General features: G+C 43.2%; 3 long non-coding RNA genes and 1 pseudogene across 3 annotated transcripts; 3 read left to right on the plus strand and 1 right to left on the minus strand.

Moving 5' to 3' along the window:
- Window positions 1-4730: 4730 nt before the first annotated feature.
- Window positions 4731-12907, plus strand: LOC144461919 (uncharacterized). Its single transcript, XR_013490501.1, has 4 exons — window positions 4731-7354; window positions 7552-7640; window positions 7715-7820; window positions 8009-12907. It is a non-coding gene; the product is annotated as an uncharacterized LOC144461919 (long non-coding RNA).
- Window positions 12908-13587: 680 nt separating this feature from the next.
- LOC144461859 (uncharacterized) lies at window positions 13588-20401 on the minus strand (annotated as a pseudogene).
- Window positions 20402-20707: 306 nt separating this feature from the next.
- LOC144461913 (uncharacterized) lies at window positions 20708-22538 on the plus strand. Its single transcript, XR_013490496.1, has 2 exons — window positions 20708-20964; window positions 21827-22538. It is a non-coding gene; the product is annotated as an uncharacterized LOC144461913 (long non-coding RNA).
- Window positions 22539-23883: 1345 nt separating this feature from the next.
- On the plus strand, window positions 23884-26357 carry LOC144461932 (uncharacterized). The gene is made up of 3 exons (XR_013490510.1): window positions 23884-24850; window positions 25446-25614; window positions 25899-26357. It is a non-coding gene; the product is annotated as an uncharacterized LOC144461932 (long non-coding RNA).
- The last annotated feature ends 320 nt before the right edge of the window (window positions 26358-26677 follow it).

The following is a 26677-nucleotide window of genomic DNA, read 5'->3' on the forward strand; positions in this document are numbered from 1 at the left end:
TGCAAAATCCTTGGGATAAAGAGAAGTCTGTGTGCCCCTTATCATCCCCAGACAAATGGTCTGGGGATGATAAGGCACCATACAGAGGTGAGTAAAATGCAGTTGCATATTTGGTGTATTTTTTTGTATAGGACTTGCATTCAGTGTTTTTCTATCTATTGACACATCTCCTCATATTAATTTGTGAATATTTTGTTAACAATCATTTGACGGTTATCACAAAGTGACATTCAAGAAATACATACATGTACAGACACCCTCATTGCAATAGTTTTGTTAATATTTTTAAGCACTTGTAAAAATACAATTCCTTTTCCTATCGCATTTCAGAGCACTGAGAAAACTTGTTGGGGAGAGGCCAGACACTTGGGACCAGCATCTGAATGCTGTCATGTTTGGTCTACGGACAAAGACGCAGCTGACCACCAAATTCTCTCCATTTTATCTGATGTTTGGCAGGGAAGCCCGCCACCCGTCCCAGGTCCCTGAGGAGTTTATGCTATCTTCTGTTGTTACAGTGGCTTTAACTTATAGATGTTTCAGAATTTGTAGTATGTTGTAATGTTTATAAAACTCTTTTGTTTGAAAAGGTTGACAGCAGTGTGGAAGCTATTGTGGAGAATGACAGCCCTACCGATGATGTCCTTCAACTCAGTGATGCTCTGCAGGCTGCTCGAGATAACATTTCCAAGGGAAACCAAAAGAACAGGAAGAGCAAATTAAACCCTTCCGATCTAAAAGTGGGTGACAAAGTGTGGAGGCTTAATGTGAGGAGCCAGCAGCGAAAAGGAGGAAAGCTAGAGCCTGACTACTTGGGGCCTTTCACGATTACATCACGACAGGACAAGAGTGCTGATCTACAGAATGAGGAAGGACGTGTTTTCCCCAAAATCAACAGTGACCACCTCAAAAAACACGTGGAGCAAAAGCCACAAATCCCACACAAAATATTCAACTCCTCCGTTTCCTCAGCTTCCAAAACAGTGAAAAATTCCACCCCTGCAGCCAACTCTGCATCCATGTCCATCCCTGGTGCCACCTCTGCCCCAGTGTCTACCACTTCTGCCTCCACATCCTCGTCTGCATCAGCTGCCACCTCTGCACCGGTCTCCACCACTGCTGCGACCTCTGTGCCAATTCCCACCACAGCTGCGACCTCTGTGCCAATTCCCACCACAGCTGCAACCTCTGCGCCGGTCTCCACTACTGCTGCGATCTCTGCACCGGTCTCCACCACTGCTGCGACCTCTGCACTGGTCTCCACCCCTGCTGCGACCTCTGTGCCAATTCCCACCACAGCTGCGACCTCTGCGCCAATTCCCACCACAGCTGCAACCTCTGCACCGGTCTCCACCCCTGCTGCGACCTCTGTGCCAATTCCCACCACAGCTGCGACCTCTGTGCCAATTCCCACCACAGCTGCAACCTCTGCGCCGGTCTCCACTACTGCTGCGATCTCTGCACCGGTCTCCACCACTGCTGCGACCTCTGCACTGGTCTCCACCCCTGCTGCGATCTCTGCACCGGTCTCCACCACTGCTGCGACTTCTGCACCGGTCTCCACCACTGCTGCGACCTCTGTGCCAATTCCCACCACAGCTGCGACCTCTGCGCCGGTCTCCACTACTGCTGCGATCTCTGCACCGGTCTCCACCACTGCTGCGACCTCTGTGCCAATTCCCACCACAGCTGCGACCTCTGCATCAGTCTCCACCACAGCTGCGACCTCTGCACCGGTCTCCACCACTGCTGCGACTTCTGCACCGGTCTCCACCACTGCTGCGACCTCTGCACCGGTCTCCACCCCTGCTGCGACCTCTGTGCCAATTCCCACCACAGCTGCGACCTCTGCACCGGTCTCCACCACTGCTGCGACCTCTGCACCGGTCTCCACCACTGCTGCGACCTCTGTGCCAATTCCCACCACAGCTGCAACCTCTGCACCGGTCTCCACCCCTGCTGCGACCTCTGTGCCAATTCCCACCACAGCTGCGACCTCTGCGCCGGTCTCCACTACTGCTGCGATCTCTGCACTGGTCTCCACCACTGCTGCGACCTCTGTGCCAATTCCCACCACAGCTGCAACCTCTGCACCGGTCTCCACCACTGCTGCGACCTCTGCACCGGTCTCCACCACTGCTGTGACCTCTGCACCGGTCTCCACCACTGCTGCGACTTCTGCACCGGTCTCCACCACTGCTGCGACCTCTGTGCCAATTCCCACCACAGCTGCAACCTCTGCACCGGTCTCCACCACTGCTGCGACCTCTGCACCGGTCTCCACCACTGCTGCGACCTCTGTGCCAATTCCCACCACAGCTGCAACCTCTGCACCAGTCTCCACCCCTGCTGCGACCTCTGTGCCAATTCCCACCACAGCTGCGACCTCTGCACCGGTCTCCACCACTGCTGCGACCTCTGCACTGGTCTCCACCACTGCTGTGACTTCTGTGCCAATTCCCACCACAGCTGCAACCTCTGCACCAGTCTCCACCCCTGCTGCGACCTCTGTGCCAATTCCCACCACAGCTGCGACCTCTGCACCGGTCTCCACCACTGCTGCGACCTCTGCACTGGTCTCCACCACTGCTGCGACCTCTGTGCCAATTCCCACCACAGCTGCAACCTCTGCACCAGTCTCCACCCCTGCTGCGACCTCTGTGCCAATTCCCACCACAGCTGCGACCTCTGCACCGGTCTCCACCACTGCTGCGACCTCTGCACTGGTCTCCACCACTGCTGCGACCTCTGTGCCAATTCCCACCACAGCTGCAACCTCTGCACCGGTCTCCACTACTGCTGCGATCTCTGCACTGGTCTCCACCACTGCTGCGAACTCTGTGCCAATTCCCACCACAGCTGCAACCTCTGCACCGGTCTCCACCACTGCTGCGACCTCTGCACCGGTCTCCACCACTGCTGCGACCTCTGTGCCAATTCCCACCACAGCTGCGACCTCTGCACCAGTCTCCACCCCTGCTGCGACCTCTGTGCCAATTCCCACCACAGCTGCGACCTCTGCACCGGTCTCCACCACTGCTGCGACCTCTGCACCGGTCTCCACCACTGCTGCGACCTCTGCACCGGTCTCCACCACTGCTGCGACCTCTGTGCCAATTCCCACCACAGCTGCGACCTCTGCACCAGTCTCCACCCCTGCTGCGACCTCTGTGCCAATTCCCACCACAGCTGCAACCTCTGCACCGGTCTCCACCACTGCTGCGACCTCTGCACCGGTCTCCACCACTGCTGCGACTTCTGCACCGGTCTCCACCACTGCTGCGACCTCTGTGCCAATTCCCACCACAGCTGCGACCTCTGCGCCGGTCTCCACTACTGCTGCGATCTCTGCACCGGTCTCCACCACTGCTGCGACCTCTGTGCCAATTCCCACCACAGCTGCGACCTCTGCATCAGTCTCCACCACAGCTGCGACCTCTGCACCGGTCTCCACCACTGCTGCGACTTCTGCACCGGTCTCCACCACTGCTGCGACCTCTGCACCGGTCTCCACCCCTGCTGCGACCTCTGTGCCAATTCCCACCACAGCTGCGACCTCTGCACCGGTCTCCACCACTGCTGCGACCTCTGCACCGGTCTCCACCACTGCTGCGACCTCTGTGCCAATTCCCACCACAGCTGCAACCTCTGCACCGGTCTCCACCCCTGCTGCGACCTCTGTGCCAATTCCCACCACAGCTGCGACCTCTGCGCCGGTCTCCACTACTGCTGCGATCTCTGCACTGGTCTCCACCACTGCTGCGACCTCTGTGCCAATTCCCACCACAGCTGCAACCTCTGCACCGGTCTCCACCACTGCTGCGACCTCTGCACCGGTCTCCACCACTGCTGTGACCTCTGCACCGGTCTCCACCACTGCTGCGACTTCTGCACCGGTCTCCACCACTGCTGCGACCTCTGTGCCAATTCCCACCACAGCTGCAACCTCTGCACCGGTCTCCACCACTGCTGCGACCTCTGCACCGGTCTCCACCACTGCTGCGACCTCTGTGCCAATTCCCACCACAGCTGCAACCTCTGCACCAGTCTCCACCCCTGCTGCGACCTCTGTGCCAATTCCCACCACAGCTGCGACCTCTGCACCGGTCTCCACCACTGCTGCGACCTCTGCACTGGTCTCCACCACTGCTGTGACTTCTGTGCCAATTCCCACCACAGCTGCAACCTCTGCACCAGTCTCCACCCCTGCTGCGACCTCTGTGCCAATTCCCACCACAGCTGCGACCTCTGCACCGGTCTCCACCACTGCTGCGACCTCTGCACTGGTCTCCACCACTGCTGCGACCTCTGTGCCAATTCCCACCACAGCTGCAACCTCTGCACCGGTCTCCACCCCTGCTGCGACCTCTGTGCCAATTCCCACCACAGCTGCGACCTCTGCACCGGTCTCCACCACTGCTGCGACCTCTGCACTGGTCTCCACCACTGCTGCGACCTCTGTGCCAATTCCCACCACAGCTGCAACCTCTGCACCGGTCTCCACTACTGCTGCGATCTCTGCACTGGTCTCCACCACTGCTGCGAACTCTGTGCCAATTCCCACCACAGCTGCAACCTCTGCACCGGTCTCCACCACTGCTGCGACCTCTGCACCGGTCTCCACCACTGCTGCGACCTCTGTGCCAATTCCCACCACAGCTGCGACCTCTGCACCAGTCTCCACCCCTGCTGCGACCTCTGTGCCAATTCCCACCACAGCTGCGACCTCTGCACCGGTCTCCACCACTGCTGCGACCTCTGCACCGGTCTCCACCACAGCTGCGACCTCTGCACCGGTCTCCACCACTGCTGCGACCTCTGTGCCAATTCCCACCACAGCTGCGACCTCTGCACCAGTCTCCACCCCTGCTGCGACCTCTGTGCCAATTCCCACCACAGCTGCGACCTCTGCACCGGTCTCCACCACTGCTGCGACCTCTGCACCGGTCTCCACCACTGCTGCGACTTCTGCACCGGTCTCCACCACTGCTGCGACTTCTGCACCGGTCTCCACCACTGCTGCGACCTCTGTGCCAATTCCCACCACAGCTGCGACCTCTGCACCAGTCTCCACCACTGCTGCCAACTCTGCCTCCTCATCCTCGTCTGCATCAGCTGCCACTAATAAATGTAAGTTTGAAGTAAGAAAATGACGAAGCCTACAGGACAGTAAAGGTGGGAAGATCTAAATGCACAAGAAATGTTTTACTGTATACTTCTGTATACTTGATCAAATAAGATGTGAATTTTCACAAAGGCAGTTGTTTTATCTTAATTACAAATCAATCTTTATTGTCATTTTGCTTGTACCAGAGTACAGAAAAGAAAAGGGCGTTTCTCCAGGATCTTACATACAGTACATACGTACATACATACAGCAACTCACTTCAACACACTAGATCAAATCAGCAGGGTCTGAGTAGAGATAAAACTGGATAAAAACTGAATAAAATCAGTGACATCTGGGTTGAGGTAAAAAACTATTTGAATAAATACACAATCAATAAATAAGACAGAATAAATATGTAATATTAAGTGTGAATTGGTGTGCAATCATGTTCAGCCATAGTTCAGCAGTTCAATTAGGACACGGGGGAGTTTAGTAGCCGGACAGCTTGGGCAGGAAGCTGTTCAGCAGCCTGTTGGTGGAGCACTTTATGCTGTAGTTGCGTTTCAGGGAGGGCAGCAGCTGGAAGAGGGTGTTTAGAGGGTGGGAGGAGTCTCTAACAATGTTGAGGGCCCTGTTCCTGCAGTGCTTCAAGAATATCTCCCGTACTGAGGGGAGTTAGGCTCCAATCACCCTCTCTGCAGATCTTACCACCCTCTGCAGGGCTTTTTTGTCCGCCTCACTGCAGCCTGAAAACCATGTGGAGATGCCATAGTTCAACACGCTCTCTACTGCACCTCTGTAAAATGAGGTGAGGATGTTGGTGGTGAGTGAGGCCTGTTTGAGTTTCCTCAGAAAATAGAGTCTCTTTTGGTCTCTTTATGCCAGTGAGCTGGTGTTTTCAGACCAAGAAAGGTCGCTGGTAATCTGGTCTCCCAGGAACTTGATGTTTTCCACCCTCTACTGCCTGGTTGCTGTTGCAGAGAGATGTGTGCTCAGGTCGTGACCTTCTGAAGTCGATTATCATCTCCTTGGTTTTGTCCACATTTAGCACCAAGTTGTTGTCGTTGCACCAGCATTCCAACAGCTCAGCCTCCTCCCTGTACCTGGCTTCATCATTCTTACTGATGAGACCCACAACTGTTGTGTCATCGGCAAACTTCACGATCAGATTGTCTTTGTGCCTGGGCATGCAGCTGTGTGTCAATAGTGTAAACAGCAAAGGACTGAGCACACATCCTTGAGGGGACCCAGTGCTCAGTGTGATGGAGCTGGAGGTGTTTCTCCCAACACGTACTGACTGGGGCCTCTCAGTCAGGAAATCCAAAATCCAGTGACAGATGGTGTGGTTTAGGCCTAGAAGGAGAAGTTTCTCCATCAGTCTCTGAGGGATGATTGTGGAGGATTCAGGCGTAGGTCTTTCTCTGTTCCAGGTGGGTAAGTACTGTGTGCAGGGTGGTGGATATTGCATCCTCGGTGGAGCGGTTGGGGTGGTAGGCGAACTGATATGGATCCAGTAAAGCAGGTAGGTTGGATGTGATGTGATGTGTGGTTTGATTAATCGTTCAAAACATTTCATCACTATTGGGGTCAAAGCGATGGGGCGATAGTCATTTAGTCAGGACACAACTGGTTTCTTTGCAACTGGGGCTATGGTGGAGGTTTTTAAGCATTTCAGGACTGTGGCTTGACAGAGGGAGACGTTAAAGATGTCAGTTAGTACAGCTGCCAATTCCTCAGCACAAGCCTTAAGCACACTCTTCTGGCTAAAGTTGGACCGTACAAAGTGTTCTTCGCAGACATTGCAAGAACAGTTCCAAATAAGGAGTTAGAGAGTGAGGTAAAGTTCATTTTATTTTTCAGATTGAATATAGAGTAACTAAAACCTGGTCAAATTCTGGTACGTCATGTCATCGCAGATAATCAGTGCTTACTTGGAGCTGCTGGTGAGACAACACAATGAGCAATCCAAAGATAAGGCTATTGTTATCAACACCTTTGCCCTTACCGACATATGGAAGGGTAAAGACACACTGCATAAAGTAGGTGTACTCAGTATTTTTTCCTATTAATGAGTTATAACTCATGGACAAATCGAATGAATAAATGTCAGTATATAATCTATAGATTATTTAAAATGGCCCTGTCATTCACTTAGTGGTGTCTTTTTGTTTATTTTAGCTTGATCCAATGATGTACAAATACATAATTGGGATTGTAAATCAAGGCGGTCACTGGATGTTGGTGGTGAGTTAAATATGGTGATGGTTATTCTAAATTGTCTATTTGCATTTAATTTGTAACTCCTAGCCTTTCTATGCCTCAGTGTGTTAACAAATGTTGCTAACATAAAGAGAAAAAGGATAAAAACCACATGAATGTGACCTTGATTAATGAGTGTGACTTAGATTAACATGCAGGTTTTTTCCCTTATTGAAAAATAGGTTATGAAACCATCAGAGAAGACCTGCCTGTTCCTTGACCCTCTTGGGGAAAGTGCAACAAAAATGAAGCGTTGTCAAGTAATGACAAGGTAAATTTACACAAGTTTTTAAAATTATTCTTTATCATTTACATAAACTGAAGTACTTCATATCTATTATTTAGAGCCTTCATAAAACGTAGGGGGCTCAATATCCGGAAATGGCCCTGCACTACTCTCCCTCACCCTCAGCAACAAGACACAACATCATGTGGAGTGTTTGCATTGAAGGTCGGCACATACATTTTTTGTTAAAATACCACTATAATTTTTTCTGAGCATTACCATGAGTTGTACACTTTTAATGTTATTGCATGTCTTTTAGTTTGTCTGACAATTCAGAGACCATGTCCGTCAAACTATACAATTGTACAAAACCTTAGATGGTTTACATTTATACAATAGCACAATGTCTTCAGTTTGCAGAGTGCATTCTCAAGGGGCAGAGCATCTCCTTTTGCACACCAGCCAGAGAGAGTAGGCTCGTTCGAGATGAACTGCGCCTCCCCTGGAAAGTAGACGAGAGCAGGCGGCCGCAGCAGGGGGCGGTGACAAAAGGCTGCGATCAAGTCGGACAGTTTCCAGCAGCCTCGAGAGTATATACAGGAAGTTACAGAAATACTGAAGATAAAAATGGCTGAAGATATCGCTTACGCGTTCATCACAGCGGATGAAACTGAAGCAGAAGAGGTACTTTCCCATGAAGATCAACTTGGACAGAGAAGGTGATTTGTTCTTTCTTAATATTTAAAACAAACCAGAGTTTATGGCCACTGTTACAGTTCATTTAGTCTAGTGCTTTGCATTTTTTTTAATAGTCGGCACATGTTGAGAACCACATTTCGTCAAGTTATCAGCTAATGGGTTTAGAAATCCTCCTACTTTTTAGGCAAATTAAAACACTTAATAAAAATTCAAATAATCTGGCAACTTTATTGTCCAAAGTTGAAAACAAGGTTGTATCTTTATTATATCATGTAAAGGTGCCATTGTGGAGACAGGCCTACATGGTTTGCTTTGGTCAGCAATGATATTTATTTAATAATGTTTAGAATAATATGCATTATGTTTCTATAGATTTGTTCCCACAGTGCCACATTTTGTCGAGGAGGTTGTAGCCTTGTACAGTGTGGCGGACTTCAAAAGTCATTTCAGACTTTCAAGGGCTCAAGTGGAGGTAGGCTTATCTAAAGCATGTCAAGGCCAAAGTATTATGTACTTACTCCCTGAGTTCATACATGATTAAATCAGTTCTCAAAAAACATTGGCACATCATAAACTCTGTTCCAGAATTGTCTCCTCTTTTTAAAGATCCCCCTCTTTTTGTTTTCAAACGGGATCGTAATCTGAGAGATTGTTTGGTGCATGCAAATTTCATGCATGATAGATCTCAGCCTACCGAGTCATTTTTGAGCCCTCTCCCCAGTGGGAATTACCACTGTGGTCATTGTGCACAGTGCAGTAACACTTCTAAAGTTACATATTTTTGTCATCCACACACAGGCAGGCGTTTTCCTATAAAAAGTGTGATCACCTGCGCCTCCACTCATGTTGTCTATTTGTTAAAATGTCCCTGTGGTTTATGTTATGTGGGCAAAACCACTAGAAAACTTAAAGTAACAATCAGTGAACACAAGAGCGCCACTCGCAGACATGACCAGGATTCACCTGTTGCCTTACACTTTAATGAGGCCAAACATGACATCTCTGCACTGCGATTTTATGGTATTGAACAAGTCAAGTTACCATCTCGTGGTGGTGACCATGACCTTATTTTGAAGAGACGTGAGGCTTACTGGATCTGTACTTTACAGACATTATCTCCCAAAGGACTTAATGATGAATTCTCACTGAATGTGATGCTGTGAGGTGTTTTTTGTGATAGAAAGATATTCTCATATTATTAAGGATTTGTGTTTTAATCCACTAATTATTATGTTTCTGTTGTCAGGTATTGAGGGCTTAGACGGATTTTCTGTGCTCCTCTCCAGATTTTTATGTACAGAATTTCTCTATAGCATTTTCTATGATATTTTTCTATAACTAATTTTCTATTGCGTATGGATGTATTCTCTATCATTGTGTATGGATATTTATTTTGTGTCAGCATTATCTCTGATTATTTGTTTTCCTACAGAGAAACATATATTGACCTTCACTATTGAATGCATTTTTCTGTCGTAAAATACAGTCTCTCAGTCTTATTGTATGCTATTGCCATCTAAGAGGGTCTTAAGAAGGTTTTTGTGATTATTGTCTTTAAATTATTATGTATCTTTTGTATTATTCTATCATTTTCCACCATTTTTGTTGTGGGAGGTCCTTGTGGTTGCTAGTTGTGTGCAACTTGACCTGATTGACTTATTGCCCTCTGTTTGCTCAGTCTCTGATTGGCTGCATCTCACAGCAGGGATGTGTGGTCAGGGGAGGCAGGTGAGTCAGAGCCTCACCTGTCATCATGACAAGTATAAAAAATAATAATGATAACATAAAATGAATATTAATATTTGTCCACTGATCTTTATGTATGACTAATTTTGAACATTTTTATAGTCAAAATCGCTGAATTTGCATATTTCCTGTTCAAAAACAGGGGTCAAACGCGAGGTGCGGCAGCAACGAGCCTCACCTCACCTCTGAATGCGCAATTTATCACAAACTGGGCTGACACAGCAATTGGCGCGTGCCTGTTGCCGTATCTCTGCATGTCGCCAATATAATGTTTGCAGATACGTTTATATACCCTGATTTTCCACAGTCTGGCTAATGTCTTTAACCATTTAAGTTTAATGTTTGTAAGTGACATATTTAGTTTTGCTGATGGGACATAAAACCGCAGTGAAAAAACACAGGGTGAGGCAGATAGTACTCTGCCGCACTGAAGGGGGCGTACATGAGCCAAAGGGTGCTTGTTGCTGCTTTCCTTCTACGCAGAGGCGCCAGACGAGTCAAGTGCACTGCTGCGAGCCGTGTATTTTTGTGTTTTGCTCCGTTGGACTGCCAAAATGGAAGAGGATTATATATCTAAGCTTAAAAATTTCTCAAAACTGGACTTTCAGTCAAAAGGGGAAGTGATTAACAACGGAAGACCAACGCCGGAGCTAAAAGGTTTCCTTCAAACTACGGAACAGAAGATAACTCGCTCTTTTCAAACGGAGTGGTACACCCGAAAAGACTGGCTGTGTGGCTGTACTCCGAAAAACCGCCTTTACTGCTTTCCCTGCCTTTTGTTCTCAACTTGTGACAATGTCTGGACTCACACGGGATATTGTGACATGAAAAATTTACCACGAAGCCTCAGCAAACATGAGAGATCGACCACTCACATTCAAAGCCAGATTGCTTTAACAACTTTTGGAAGCTCAAGGATCGATTTGGCTTTGAACGAACAGCGGAGACTCAATATTAGCATCCACAATGCTAAGGTAAAGGAAAACCGAGAGATTTTGAAAGACCTCATTAATGCAACCTGCTTCTTAGCTAAACAGGAGTTGGCATTTCCTGGTAACGATGAGAGGGCAAGCTCTTCTAATCGTGGCAACTATGTAGAACTATTACATGCTTTTGCTGAGAAAGATGAAAGGTTAGCTAGACATTTGGAGACATCCACTGTGTTTTCTGGCTTGTCAAATAGAATACAGAACAATCTAATTGAAGCAGTTGGTGATGTGATTAGAAATGATATTAAAAGGGAGATTAATGCTGCCCCATTTGTTGCTGTAGAGGTAGATGAGACAACGGATGTCACAAACAAAGCACAGATCTCGTTATTTTGCACTATGTAGCTAAAAGTGAAGTGAAGGAGGCGTTTTTGGGATTTGATGACGTGAGTGATAGACGAGCCCCTGCTGTAGCTACGTATGTCTTGGGAGTGTTGGAGAAATACAGCTGTGTTGAAAAGCTAGTAGCTCAAACATATGACGGAGCTGCTGTGATGGCATCAGAGCTTAATGGGGTGCAGGCCAAAATTAAAGAAAAGGTGCCCGAGGCCATGTTTACACACTGTTATGCACACAAACTGAACCTTGTGCTGTTGCATTCAGCAAAATGTATGCCTGAGAGTAGAACGTTTTTTAAAACACTTGAGGGACTAGGGTCATTTTTTAGCAAGTCCACGAAGTGCAACCACTTACTGGATGATGTTGTGAAACGGCGCTTAACAAGAGCAGCGCCCACAAGATGGAGTTCAGTTTCTCGGCTGCTGCAGACAACAAGCATGTACCAATCTGATCTGCGTGCTGTATTCCGTATCATGATTGAAAATCCTGACAGTTGGGATAATGACACTCAAATGATGGCCGCTGGATATGATCGATGGCTGTCAAAAGCATCAACGTGCTTTTTAATTATGGCATATGAGGGCATTTTCAGTGAAACCGATGCACTTTTTAGCATGCTGCAAAACAAAGACATGGACATTGGATATTGTTGTGCGCGAATCCACGACACCATCGGAGTTGTTGAACGCATGAGACAGGAGTTTAACGCACTGTATGAGCGATTTGAGCAGAAATGCAGCACACTTGGCCTAAATGATAGTGGAAGAAATCAGTCAGTCAGAGATGAGAGAAAACGAATGTTCTATAACATTCTGGACAACATCAGTGTTCAAATGAAAGCTAGGTTTGATCATTTTGGTGAGCTAGCTTTCCTCGGTTTGGTCGACTGTACAAAATTTAATGAGATGTCACAACATTTTGATGACACCAAACTGCAGAGCCTGTCAAAATATGCAAAGTTTTTTGACTTTGTTAGACTAAAGGCTGATCTCATCGGACTGTACAGCTCACAAACGGTGAGGAATGAATGCAAATCTCCTGGACAGCTTCTCAGCTTTTTGGCCCAGAAGGATCTGCTACAGACTGTTCCTGAGGCGACAAAGTTACTCCAACTGTTGCTCACTGTACCAGCTACAACAGCGTCCGTGGAAAACTGTGGTCAAGCCAGCTGTGGTTCGCTTTTGCTTGGTCAAATCAGCCGCAAGTTTTTTTCTAGTGCCCGAATCTACTAACACTTACGGTAATCGTAATGAAACGGCTCTGAAGAGCTGCTGGTAGTGACTGTGGGTCAGACTGCAGAGGACAAGTTCAAGGATATTTTGCCGAACTTTGACATAGAATAAAAAACATATTTTTCATAAGTAGTCCATGATTCATATACCGCTGAACTTAGTACTTCCTAGACTACGTGCATGCATAATATCAAGTACTTTTACTGTGTAGTTTTCGAATAATCCTTTGTCAAAGTCCTTAACAGATCACAAGATTAAGGATATTTCACCCAACTTTGATGTGGAATAAAAAACTTGTTTTCCATAAGTAGTCCATGATTCATGTACTGCTGAAGTAGTAGTTTATCACCTTCATATTGGGCTGGATTTGTGGCAAGAAAGCGATAAGCTGGTGTAGCTGGCAAGCAGGATGAGGGAAAGACAGTGTCGCTAGCAAGACTAGTTGAGAGCAAGCTGGTGCCTGTGGCGTACCAAAGAATTCAAACAACTGTTGTTTCGGGCTTTTGATGTTCAACTTACCTAAGGTTGCTTTGATATTACAAAAAACACACACATACAAGCATCTCTTAAATTAGAATGATCTATTTCACATACAAAATACTATTTACATTTTTTCACATTTTTAAAACAAATAAATAAATAAAATACAAAACTATAAGTTTGTCTTTTTAAATTAAACAATATGAACACCTTTAATTATATACATCTATTGAGTTATTTAAATTTTAAATCACACAATTTCTTCCAACATGAAACACACTGTCATTCTAAGACTATGTCTGACTAAAATTGGTCTCATAACACAACAGACAAAAATATAATCAAATCTGCTTAATATCTTAAGTCCTATGTGCAGACAAGGCAATTCCAGTTGCTTGCCCTGTGTAGTGTAATATTTACTATAGTGTTCGTACTGTACCTTTAAACTGACCTTTAAAAGATACGCGTTGAAGCAATATAATCTGTGCAACTGACAAATTACACACTGGTTTAATATTTCATGTATTCTTATGACACACACACTCATTGAGCACTTAAGCATTGTGGTGGAGAAGTACCTAGGACTCACTGTGAATTATTTCTAAAAATAGCATGAGGATGGGTTCAGAAAACACTAGTGGAAAGTTAGGGGAATTACAGCTTGTCCTGAGAATGACCCTAGTAAGAGGAGGCGGTCTTAGATTGTCTAGGAAAAGCATTATGAGTATGAGTAAAGAGGTGGGGTTTAGGATGAAAGGAGAAAAAGTGCAAACTCAGCAGAAATGTGACACCTTTATGATCAGCGCCCAGTGGAAAAGTTTGGAAAAGAGATGACTCAGCAGAAATTCTACAATAAAAGAGTGAGCGCAAACAAAGAAATTTCAGTCCTGCTCCGGAGCTTGACTCATTGAGTTGTGATGTGTTTGTTGCCTGCGAGCACATTAAACTCAGTTGTATCTGATTCTACGTGTCTCCAGTGATTTTTTTTTATCTCTGAGTATTTGAGTTTTTGATATCTAATGGAAGATAAAGAAAGTCCGTTTGAGAAGAGAAGAGCGAGGTTGCGAGCTAACTGGCACGGCTCAGGACCTTGACTTTTTTGCTTCAACACCTGGTGTCTCGGAGTTGGTCCTTACTCATCCCCAGGCACTGCACATGGAACCATCTATCACAGCTATCACACTGTATCTGTAAAATGAAACAAGTGATTACAAAATGTAATTGATATTTTTTATCAGAAATAATGGCGTAGATGTACAACAGAGGATAATTTCTCGTTATGGGCGAGGTAATCATTCTTTATGGTAATTTTCTCTTTAGATTTCTATATGGTGTATTATGTCCACTTTATTACATGTAGCAAATAGTCTTTAGCATACTGCCTCAAAGACTGGTGATGTATATCAAAATATATTAAGCCTCTGTCATTGAGGTAGATCTTTCTGTGAGGATCCTTCATTTTAGAACTATCAATATTTTATGAAACAATGTTACGCTTTACAATTTAAGTTAATTATTGCAACTAATTATATAAGGTCTAATTTTAAAAACCAGGCCTTTTTCAAATTAAAAAAACAGTTCTTAGTATTACTTAAGTTTATGGGACAAACTGTCCATTTTATCACTGCCATTGGAAGTCTATGGTCACTATAATGTTTTTACTTTTTGGTACTATTAATTGATAAGTTATGCAGTGCATGTGACCTGCTTATCCTTGCTTCTCATATTTTAAGAGTGAGCCACAGGGTGTTGGTGTGACACAGAGGAGGACAACAACTGAAAACACACACAAGCATCTTTTTCAGTGATCCCTTCTCCATTATGAGAGGTGCTTCAATGCATTTCTTGGATTCAAGGCATGCCATAAAAAGTAAGTACAACCTATTTCAGCTGAGAATAGCAGAATGTCATATGATGGAGTGCTTTGGTATGTTGATAATACTAAAGCCACATATCCTGACTGTTCTGATTGTAAATCTGTAAATATAAGTGTTGGTGTCACTTCCCAAGAACTAGAGGAGCAATTTAGTGCCGTAACTTATACCTTTTACATAATAATGTAATGTCCTTTAGATAATAATGTTAATTTTTCATTGACACTGTCAGAGAGTTATTAATTAAAGTACATGTTATTGAGGTTGTAGTTTGCAGTGTTGCTGGACAGGACTGCATTATATTGACAAGTGTTTCTAATATTTTGTCCCCCCCACTTGAATACATGAGAGGGACAGAAAATTAGGAACACCTTCAATATAATTCATTCCAGTACAACATCACCACCCACTGTGAGCTCGATAATAAACATTAAGTGTAAATCTTTCCTGTTGGACAGTGTTAACAAAAACTGAAAAATGATAAGCTTCCTAAGACTATAAATCATGGCAGAGATGTTGTATTGGACTTTTATTACATTGTACAGGTGTAATAAATTGGCTCATGATTAGTATTTCATATATATAATGTCCACACGTTATACGCATGTGGTGTTGCTGATAGACCCAGTGATGCTACAGTTAATACAATCGATGTCATACCATACCATTTACTTACATTATAATATTATGATAAAACCAAATTATAACTACAATGAGAAACACTCACCCAATCAGTAGTGGGAAGCCCAGATCCTGGGGGCTTTGAAAAGGAGCACATTGCACAGTTGTTCTCCATGTCAAACACTGCCAAGAAAATAATATTTTATTAACACATACTGAATATGTATACATTTTTCAGTTTTCCGGCAGCAGCAGTGCAGTCAAATACCAGAAATACTAGAAATTACAGCTTGTGATCACCGAATGGATCAGACATGGCATCAACAAAAGTTGAATGAGTTTTTAAGGATGGGTCCATCGTGTGTGATTTGGTGGTTATTATTATGACAGTTACATTGGATCGGCATAAATTATTTGTTATTTGTATTGTGTTCTTTTTGTGTACTTTTGCTTGTACATTAGCGACTGCTCATGTATAGTACAGCAGAGCCCATATGCTAACTGTTGCGGAGTTTTATCTCTGCAATATATTTGATATTTGTTTATATTTGATATTTATTTGTCAAAATAAGAGCTGCTATCTATGTTTCGTTGTTTTTGAAACAATGACAATAAACATCTATTCTATTCTGTTGTATTCTAGATGGCCTCAGTCTCTCCTCCTGCTTCCCACACCCACTTCTCCTGTGCTCAATTCAGAGTTCCCCTGTAGATACCTGCTCTCCAGATCGACTCCTATGCCTGATTGATTTGTGTGTTTGCCTTGGCTCCCCAGCCTTTATTTAAGCCCCTTTGCTGAGATTTCCTGTTTGGCCATTTCTTCGACTTTGGACCACCAATTCTACCTAGGCCCCTACTTTTGTTTGCCTGCCTGTCACTCTGCCTATTCGCCTTTTTTTCTCAATAACATACCTTTAAACTGTTTCTGTTTGCCTGGTTAATTCTGCATCCTTTTCCTCCTCCCTGCTATATATTGTCAGCATTCAGATCAGTCCGTTATTACAGCAGGAAATGAGGAATAATTTATTCTTTAACTGAAAACAAGTTTTATCTCCTTGACGTTTATTCGTCTGGTTTGTGTTGTGTTGAAATATAAATTGATCTGTGGTGGTTATGGGTTCGTCTTAGATATGTATGGGAGCTTTGAATGGGGCAATTTTACATGCTTTAGGCAATTATGATGTATTTGATTGTATAACTTCAATACACATTCATAATTTCCATAACAACTAACTACCTTTACTTAAAGAATAGTGAAAATATAAAGAATAGGGGAAAAAACAAACCTGAACCACTGAGTATTGAAAGTGCAAGTGTCCTCCTCTCACAAGCCATCTCCTTTTTGGATGTCCCAAAGGACATACCTGGTAACGCAGGAAAGGCTTCCATCACTGCCACACAAAATGAAATATGTCATCTGTGATGCACTGTTTTTGCACTGTAAGCCAGTGAAATTTACTGAGAGAAACATTTACTTGATATTTAAATAAAAAATGCCTAAATATTAATACTTTAACCAATACCTGTCATGAGGTAATTAACACAACTTGAAGCAACCAGCACTGTCTTCAGTTACGTTTACAAAAATCTGAAATATATCAAATAAAATCTAACTGTAAATTGATAATTCAGACACTAGTAACTGATGATCTTTAGTATAAATCAATAGTAAAAAGAGTTGTGTGTAACTTTAATTGAAATTCATTTCATATATTTGTTTTAGAATTATATAGTCTGTATGCTTTGACCACTACATCTTTTTTTGAATTGTGGGTGTATATTGTGCAATACTTTGAATCAAGACAATGAAATAAAAAAAACTGACCAGTTAATCCTAGTCAATACAATGACAGTTTGGACATAACCATGGAAGAACTCACAGAAATAGAGCAGTTAAAGTTTAACAATATGTTACCATGGTGACAATGACCGCACAGCTACTGCCATCACGTTGAACTGGATGCTGCATGGTTGATCCTCTCCATTTGACAGTCCCCCAATCCTCCTTGCCATAGCACATCCTCCTCATTTTGAAGTATTCACTGGGTAAAACACATGGAGAAATAGTGTGTCTTATACACATGTATTATACAAATGATCAAATATTGTTGTAAATAAAAACACATCAGCTGATCAGTAAAAAATAACTGGAAGATAAAGTAGGTTACCTTGCCTATTGAGCTACTTAATTTCAAATTCAGTATGTAGATACTGAGGGCGTGACAGTGAGAGATAAGAAACAATACAAAAAAGTAACAGGTTAAATGTTTTGGGTTAGGTTACTTCTGCCCTTACACACTTGTACTTTAATCTCAAACAGAAAACATTAAATACAGTAGTAAGACCTAGACTCCTCTTTGAAAATGTTTATTCTAGTGTCTATACTGTGCTCTTTGAGGCACATCTACAGTAGATTTTCAAAGATAATTTATATCTAAGTTGATGACTAACCTGACTCTTTTTGCAGCATCTTGAGAGTCTGCTTCCTCTGATGAATTTGCTGCTGGATCCACCAAAAATACTGAGGCTATGGCAGGAAATATGTACTGAAAAAGAATGTGATGTTATTTAAAAAACACATTAAACAGACCTACTTAAAATAACAAGATTTCTGAATCGAAAAATGTATTAACAATCACTAACCAGCAACTTCCAATGGACTCTGCCAATATTAACAAAGGAGAGTACAGCTTGGTAATTGCTGAAGTTGATCTGTAACAGCAATAAAAAGAAGTTAAATAATGAAAGTTTCTTAGGTTTTCTTATCACTATGATAACCTATAATTTGTGTTTCATTTAGTCATTAATTCATAAAAGAAAACATCTAAAACCCAAAGTATTGTAATACAAACTGTACACATCCAAGTCACCCACTTCAAACTCAAGAAATACATACATACGTTACAGTCATAAAAATACACATTACCTTTAACAAGCCATGTTGTCTGACCTGACTTCACTCCCCAAAAAGTATTACACCTGCTGTGTAATGATTGAGAATGTAAATACTGTTTCCCATGTTGAACTGGCTGGCAGAAAGATGGAAGAGGCCCTCGATAACCTAAATCCAAGAATTGAGATATAGACAGAAAAAAAGCACAACAAAGATAAAACACAAATAAAATATATTAAGAAATAACACACTTAACTAAAATGTAAGGCTTTGGAAAAATTAGTTAATCATTTTCCTATAAGTTTTTGATCGTTTTATTAAATTTTGGATTACAATGTTATGTGTGTGATTTGTTTGTACTGTGGATAATAATTTTAACAACAAAATACCTCGCCTCTTAGCCACTGGTGAGGTCTCAGTGATCGTAGCTCACTGGTGGATCACAAGATTATTTCCTCTAATATGGGAGGGGAGCACAGCAACTACAACTTCTGTGTCCTTTGTTTTCCACAGTGATGTCAGCTGCAAACACAAATGAACAACTTGTTAATTCATCAAATTATCCCATCAGTCTTATGTATATCCAGTATACTATATATACACACACACACACACACACACATATGTCTAACAAATACTCTATATAATATTTGACAATGCCCTCAGTTACTGTTAAAAATTAAGAAGGTTTTAACTGTAAATTCATTACAAAGTAATTTGGAATACATTAGACAATATATTTAAAAAAAAATACATACTTTATTTGTATCACTGAAGGTACAGTACAGGCCAAAAGTTTGGACACACCTTCTCATTCAATGCGTTTTCTTTATTTTCATGACTATTTACATTGTAGATTCTCACTGAAGGCATCAAAACTATGAATGAACACATGTGGAGTTATGTACTTAACAAAAAAAGGTGAAATAACTGAAAACATGTTTTATATTCTAGTTTCTTCAAAATAGCCACCCTTTGCTCTCATTACTGCTTTGCACACTCTTGGCATTCTCTCCATGAGCTTCAAGAGGTAGTCACCTGAAATGGTTTTCCAACAGTCTTGAAGGAGTTCCCAGAGGTGTTTAGCACTTGTTGGCCCCTTTGCCTTCACTCTGCGGTCCAGCTCACCCCAAACCATCTGGATTGGGTTCAGGTCCGGTGACTGTGGAGGCCAGGTCATCTGCCGCAGCACTCCATCACTCTCCTTCTTGGTCAAATAGCCCTTACACAGCCTGGAGGTGTGTTTGGGGTCATTGTCCTGTTGAAAAATAAATGATCGTCCAACTAAACGCAAACCGGATGGGATGGCATGTTGCTGCAGGATGCTGTGGTAGCCATGCTGGTTCAGTGTGCCTTCAATTTTGAATAAATCCCCAACAGTGTCACCAGCAAAACACCCCCACACCATCACACCTCCTCCTCCATGCTTCACAGTGGGAACCAGGCATGTGGAATCCATCCGTTCACCTTTTCTGCGTCTCACAAAGACACGGCGGTTGGAACCAAAGATCTCAAATTTGGACTCATCAGACCAAAGCACAGATTTCCACTGGTCTAATGTCCATTCCTTGTGTTTCTTGGCCCAAACAAATCTCTTCTGCTTGTTGCCTCTCCTTAGCAGTGGTTTCCTAGCAGCTATTTGACCATGAAGGCCTGATTGGCGCAGTCTCCTCTTAACAGTTGTTCTAGAGATGGGTCTGCTGCTAGAACTCTGTGTGGCATTCATCTGGTCTCTGATCTGAGCTGCTGTTAATACATGTAAATTGCAGTTGGACTCCTCTCCTGCCGACAGCAAAGCTCTGCTGTCAGGCTGTCAGGAGATTCAGCAGGAGAGCCCACTCGGCAGAGTGGGGGAAAGCGAGGGGGACAGTAGCGGACCTGGTCCCACCTGCGCCCATTCGCTCTGCAGTGTCAGCGTGCGCCTCATTATCATTATTACAATGAGCATCCGGACCACTAAAAATCTCGCGGGCAAATTCATTTTAAAAATGTTTTAACAGTTTCGGTCTCCAAAAACGCCAGTAAGAGAGTGTGAGCACCAAGACTGCACTACTCAAGCTATCTCATGTTGTTGGATCACAACTATTTAACCTTTTCACTAGGGCCGTAACGGTACATGTATTTGTGTCGAACCGTTCAGTACGCGACTTTCGGTTCGGCACGACCCTGTACCGAATTATTGGGCGCAAGATATTATTTTATTTTGTTTTATTTTAATTCCGTTTTTGCAAGCCGAACCATTTAAAATATCTAGTTCCCCGACGGACATAATTGAGTGACGGACCGAGTCCGACCGTAAATCTTCACTTTCACTTTGTGCAGCGCATTCTGGCATTTTGACAACATGGCAAGTGAGCCTGACGAACCTGAAGACCCACCCGCAAACCTTAAGTCCTCCGTTTGGGAACACTTTGGTTTCAGGGTAAATTACGAAGATGGAAATAAACAAGTTGACAAGACAAAAGCAGAGTGCCGACACTGCAGAACAGCGGTCGGGTATGTACTTGGAAACACGTCTAACATGCTAACGCATCTAAAGCGACACCACCCGAGTTTGAACGTTAACCGGCACGACTAGAAAAAGCAATCTGGTGCAAACTACGATATCGTCGTCGTTTAAAAAGAAAGAGCGTTTCCCTGACCATCGCGCTAAAGAAATAATCAGCGCCACTGGAGTTGAGTAAAGTTGTTTAAGCTGCACTTTAGATATAAGCATGTTTTGTTTACTGCACTTTAACAAAGTGGGAAAGTAAGTTCCTAGTAAAACTGAATCTGAGCAGGCTTTAAAGCTGACCAGCTGCACTATACTTTTTATTTTAATTGAGTAAAACTGTTAAAGCAGAAATGTATATTTATATTTTTCATTCAAAAAATGTGTTAAAAAAACAGCAGGATTTTATTTTTCACTTTTATATGTCTATTTTCATTCAAACAATGTGAAAAAGCAGGATTTTATATATATTTGTTTCATTCAAAAATTGTGTAAAAAGAGTTAACTGCTGTGGTGGTATGTTTTAATAAGGTTACCAATAAGTAAAAGATATTTAATAGTTGTGTATTTTTTTCATTACTGTACCGAAAAAAAACGTGATTTTTGTGTACCGTTACACCCCTACTTTTCACTGTTTCTTTTGATCTTTAACAACAAATTTGAGATTAGCATCTCCTGTTTGACATTATCATAAGTGCTACTACTACCACCACCACCACAACTACTACTGATACTGGCAACAGAACAACCACTTGCATTAATATTACTGTTGCAAATTAATATTATCCAGCAATTTACTTCACAGTATGTTATTCTGCCTGTGATTAAAATTACCAGTTGTCGAATGTTGAATTTCTTGTCTTGTAGTTATCGATGAGGACGATGTAATCCAGCGGTACTCCATTCTCCTGGTCCAATACAAGAAATGCCGAAGCATGAAATGGACCACGGGAACTGCCCATTGGTTCGACATCCCATTGGTTCGACATCCCATTGTTCCGACCATATTAAACTCATTGTTCTGAAGTCCGTTCCGAAATCATCATGATGCCCTGTGGTTAAGGTCTGGTTAGGTTTAGGCACAAAAACCACTTGGTTAGGGTCAGGAAAAGATCATGGTGTGGGTTAAAATGAAAAAGAAAGTGACGAACACATAAGCCGTGAGCCTGCTTCGCCTCAAGCCAGTCGCAGCGCACCATACGCCCGCCGCGAGCCGTTCAGCACCGCGGACAGTCGGACTAATGGGATGTCGAACCAATGGACTGTCGAACCAATGACATGGACCCATGGACCGCAAAGAAATACAGCATCGATCCAGCCACAATGAAAACACAGCAGCCATTGCTGAATTGAGCATCGTTGCACCAGATCTGGAAGCACCGCCACGGAGAGAGGGGCAGACGCTCCTCAACTATGCCACAGCTGTCTCTGAGTTCATTAATGAACATCCAGAATTAAAAAAAAAAAAAAAAGACATGAAGAAGAAAAGGGAGTTACTCCCCTGATTTTTTTCCCCTCATTTTCACAGGTTTGTGTTATAAATGTTTAAATGTTAAAATAAAATCCACATTTAAAATAATATTTTATGATATTATTATTTTATTTTTTGTTGTATCAAAATGTGGTAGAGACCAAGCCCCAACCTCCGGGGGAGACGCGTGAGGCCAATGCGGAAGTGCCAAAAACTGCAGTTCACTGACTGTCCACTTGAGGCTGGCTCCGGAAGTGAGTCAATTCCCATAGACCCCCATGTTAAAATGCCCAACTTTAGAGCAGAAATAAACATGTTTACAGCCTGGTACAAAAAATGGTTTTGGTCTCTATAGTTAATTTCGCCTTTCATGACAACTGTGGGGGGGGGGATTTTTTCAGGTGACAGATCGCACCATCACAGGTGGCTAACTAGCATGCTAACTAGCCGCTGATAATCATTGTTTCTGGTTGTATAGTAGTGTTACTGACTGATCCTGCACAAAATCTTGACAGTTTAGTGCAAACTGTTGAAAATCTACTTTTTATTTTAATAATGTGGTGTGGAGTGCCCTCTACAGCTTGAAACCTGGTTACTACACTTGAATTTACATTACATTACACTGGAGGCGAATGATTCTTTTTCGAGGCGAATGACGTCACTAACCGTCCACGCTAAAGCCCGCCCTCCTCCCTTTACTCCTCCTCCCCTTACTATAAAACCATTCTGTCCGCAGTTATCAAACTGATAGCGAGTAGGTTGGATCAGAGCAGAGAGAGTAGTAGAGCAGAGAGAATAGCCAGTAATTTGTCAAATTGTATTGTTAGCATAGTGTATTTTAGAGTAGGTTTACAGTTAGTAGTGTGTTTATAGTATTTAGGTTAGTTTTTAGTGAGTGTAGACAGGTATTAGTTTGTTAGATTTTCCAAATAGTTGTAGGTAGCTTTAGTTTGTAGTTGAACTGTGTGTGTTTTAGGTAGGTGTTAGTGTTAGGGTCAGTTAGCTTTGTTAGCTAGTTGCCTAAATGGGTCGGCAGTGTTCCTATCCCGGCTGTAAAGCCATCTCTGGCCTGCACCAGTTTCCAGCGGACCCAGAAATCAGGCGCGAGTGGCTGCACGCCCTTGGCCTGCCGGACAGCAGTGATATCCCGCCTAGAGCCGGAGTGCGCAACCTGCATTTTTCCAGGCATTGCTTTGCCAACATCATGCAGGTCAAGATGGGGTTAGCTAAAAGGACAGTGCTGACAGACAATGCAGTGCCTCTCCCAGTGCTGCACCTGCCGCCGGAGACTACGCTGCCTTTTCAGGTGAGTCCATTGAAGTAATTATGCTGCTGATAAAGTGAATATTGCTTGTTAGAGATTCGTGTTTTTATTGTATCTAATAAGCTTAGCTTACATTGCTAATCATAGGATAACGTTACCCTGATGGCCAGAAATTGTGGTCCAGCACTATCTCTTTATTTACGTGATACGAGTTTTGGCCCCTGCCGCGAAACAACCCCCCTCCACCGGGTCAGCCCGCCCGGTGTACGCGGGGGAAGACAGCTGTTTTGCGGGAAGCAATAGCATGAACCACCGGGTGTTACAGCGCTCGACAGTGCGAGCGTTTCACTCGCATTTGCGACCAAAAATAGGTGTGTGCGAACTGTAAAAAATATTTAGGGGCACGTGCACATAAAAAATCAGCCGAAGCAGCCTATATTTTTGTCAATAAAAAAATATGATAATCTAACCGCAAATGTTGGAGGAACTCCAGCCGCCTTCCCTCTTCCCTCCTCCCCGTGTGACACGGTTATGGGTGGTTTTCCAAGCCGCTGTCGGCACAATGAATATAAGTCCCACTGTCGGCTGGGTGGAAATAAGTCAAAGTGTGGAGGAGAAGAGGGACCGGGAAAAGCGGCGGACCTCCGGGGAAGCCTGCTCCGTTCTCCCCGCAGTTAGGGACCGTTCGCCACGGTCCCGCTGCTGGGCAGGGTGGAGATAAGTCCTGCAGAGTTTCAGAGGACATGGAGAATGTTTTAGGATAGTAATAACATTATATAAGATAATCATATTGCAAAGATAATATATATAAGATAATAACATTAAAGACAAAATTAAATTGCAATACTTTTTCAAAACCTGATGATTTTACTTTTCTGTACATTTTGTATACAAACTCATTAAATAATTTTGCTTGCAAATGTCTATTTACATCACTGTTATAATGTGTTGAACATGCATGCAATACCTCATCATATGTAACATCTAGAAGCGGTAATTTTATAGCGAAAGAAGTACCATGGATAAAGTCGAGTGGTGAAACATTGTTATGTTCTGTTTCAGAAACAGACCAGAGAGATCGGGTGCCAGACGGAACCAGTCAGCACTAAACATGCTTATGTGCAGGCTAACTTGAAGCCGCACAGGAGAAGCAAAGGTGAGTCATATTATTAGTTAACTCTTAGATTTCTCAGTAATTGGCTGAAGCCAGACTCAATCAGGGTCTGTAAAAGTTATTCTTTTACTGTAAATGAGGTGTCTGTAGGACTGCTTGTGTAAGATATTTTGTCAATACCAGTTGGTTTTTAATTTGATTATTTAATTGTCCACTCACTGGCCCATCCTGTCCAGTATGCATTCTAGGGCAAAGGAAGGACATTTCTCAAATTGTACGGAAATATGTGACATATCTTTACTAAAAATTTGAGAAACCCACATCTATACACCATTCATTTCTTAAACCAATGTGTACCTGAGTAAATATTTTTCATATGTATGTGCTATATCATCATTATTGCATAATAAGAACTGCATAAGAGAATATAAAATAACAACTCTACTTGCCAAGTGTGCCAGTGGTGCAAAAAAGTTTGGACAGTGCCCATGTTAATTTAACTAGTGCAGTGCTGATTCAAAATGTGCTTGTCCAGATGGGGCTGATTAATGTTTACATAGGACAACATCTGGTCCACCCTAATTTTATTTTGTCAATGGAAATGAGGCTTACTGTCGAACCTTTTATTTGTGCACAGCTACTCAGGCCAGAGCCCCAAACAGGAGTGTGTCATGTGATACAGATACTCTCCTTGCTGTTCCTGAGGCCTTTGCAATCCCTGTGGTTCCCCTGTCAAGATGTGAGGTATCAAATGATGACTCCAGCTGTCATCTTGAAGTGACCAACAGCACCATGGATTGTACAAGGTAAGGGATGTAGTTCACAACACTATTACTATTTCTGCTATGTTTTACACATTCATATAATCGTATTAGTGTTTCATTTGGAAGTGCTATACTATCTACTAGATTGTGTAGGAGTGAGCCATATCTGTGATTAATGTAAAATTCCAGCAAGATTTTCTTTTGTTCTAGTTTGACATGCAATTTGAATACTATCACGACTACTGGGAATAAAGTTTCATGTTGTTAGCGTCATTGCCATAGTCACACAATGACATTTATGTTTCATTGTTTTCTATTCCTCAAAGCATTGCTGATGGATTGCCACCTCATACAGTGACCAAGTACATTGTCAATGAAGACATGTTAACGGAGCTGTTCAAAAAATGCCCAGTTTGCACCCGGAGCTGTATCATCTCAAAAACTGTCATTGGGACACTCCTCCAAGTTAATCAGAGCTGTCCTCACTGTGAGTACGCTCATCAGTGGTCGAGTCAGCCAATAGTGAACAACATACCAGCAGGGAACCTTCAACTTTGTGCAGCTGTTCTGTTCACAGGATCTTCATTTGTTAAGATCTTAAAGGTAAAAGAGGACATCCTCATTGACCAAGGACCAAGGAATCTCAGAAACAACCTTCCACAAACACCAGGCCAATCTCCTTTTCCCCACCATCAACTGGATGTGGCACCAAAACCAGGATGACCTCATCAGCGAAACTACAGCTGGTGGGGATGTTACTCTTGGTGGCGACATGCGTGCTGACTCACCAGGTGATTATTTAATTTGATGATTATTTACTATATATATATATATATATATATATATATATATATATATATATATATATATATATACAGTACAGGCCAAAAGTTTGGACACACCTTCTCATTCAATGCGTTTTCTTTATTTTCATGACTATTTACATTGTAGATTCTCACTGAAGGCATCAAAACTATGAGTGAACACATGTGGAGTTATGTACTTAACAAAAAAAGGTGAAATAACTGAAAACATGTTTTATATTCTAGTTTCTTCAAAATAGCCACCCTTTGCTCTGATTACTGCTTTGCACACTCTTGGCATT

This window comes from Epinephelus lanceolatus, chromosome 24 (genome assembly GCF_041903045.1).
Source record: "Epinephelus lanceolatus isolate andai-2023 chromosome 24, ASM4190304v1, whole genome shotgun sequence".
NCBI classification, from domain to species: domain Eukaryota; kingdom Metazoa; phylum Chordata; class Actinopteri; order Perciformes; family Serranidae; genus Epinephelus; species Epinephelus lanceolatus.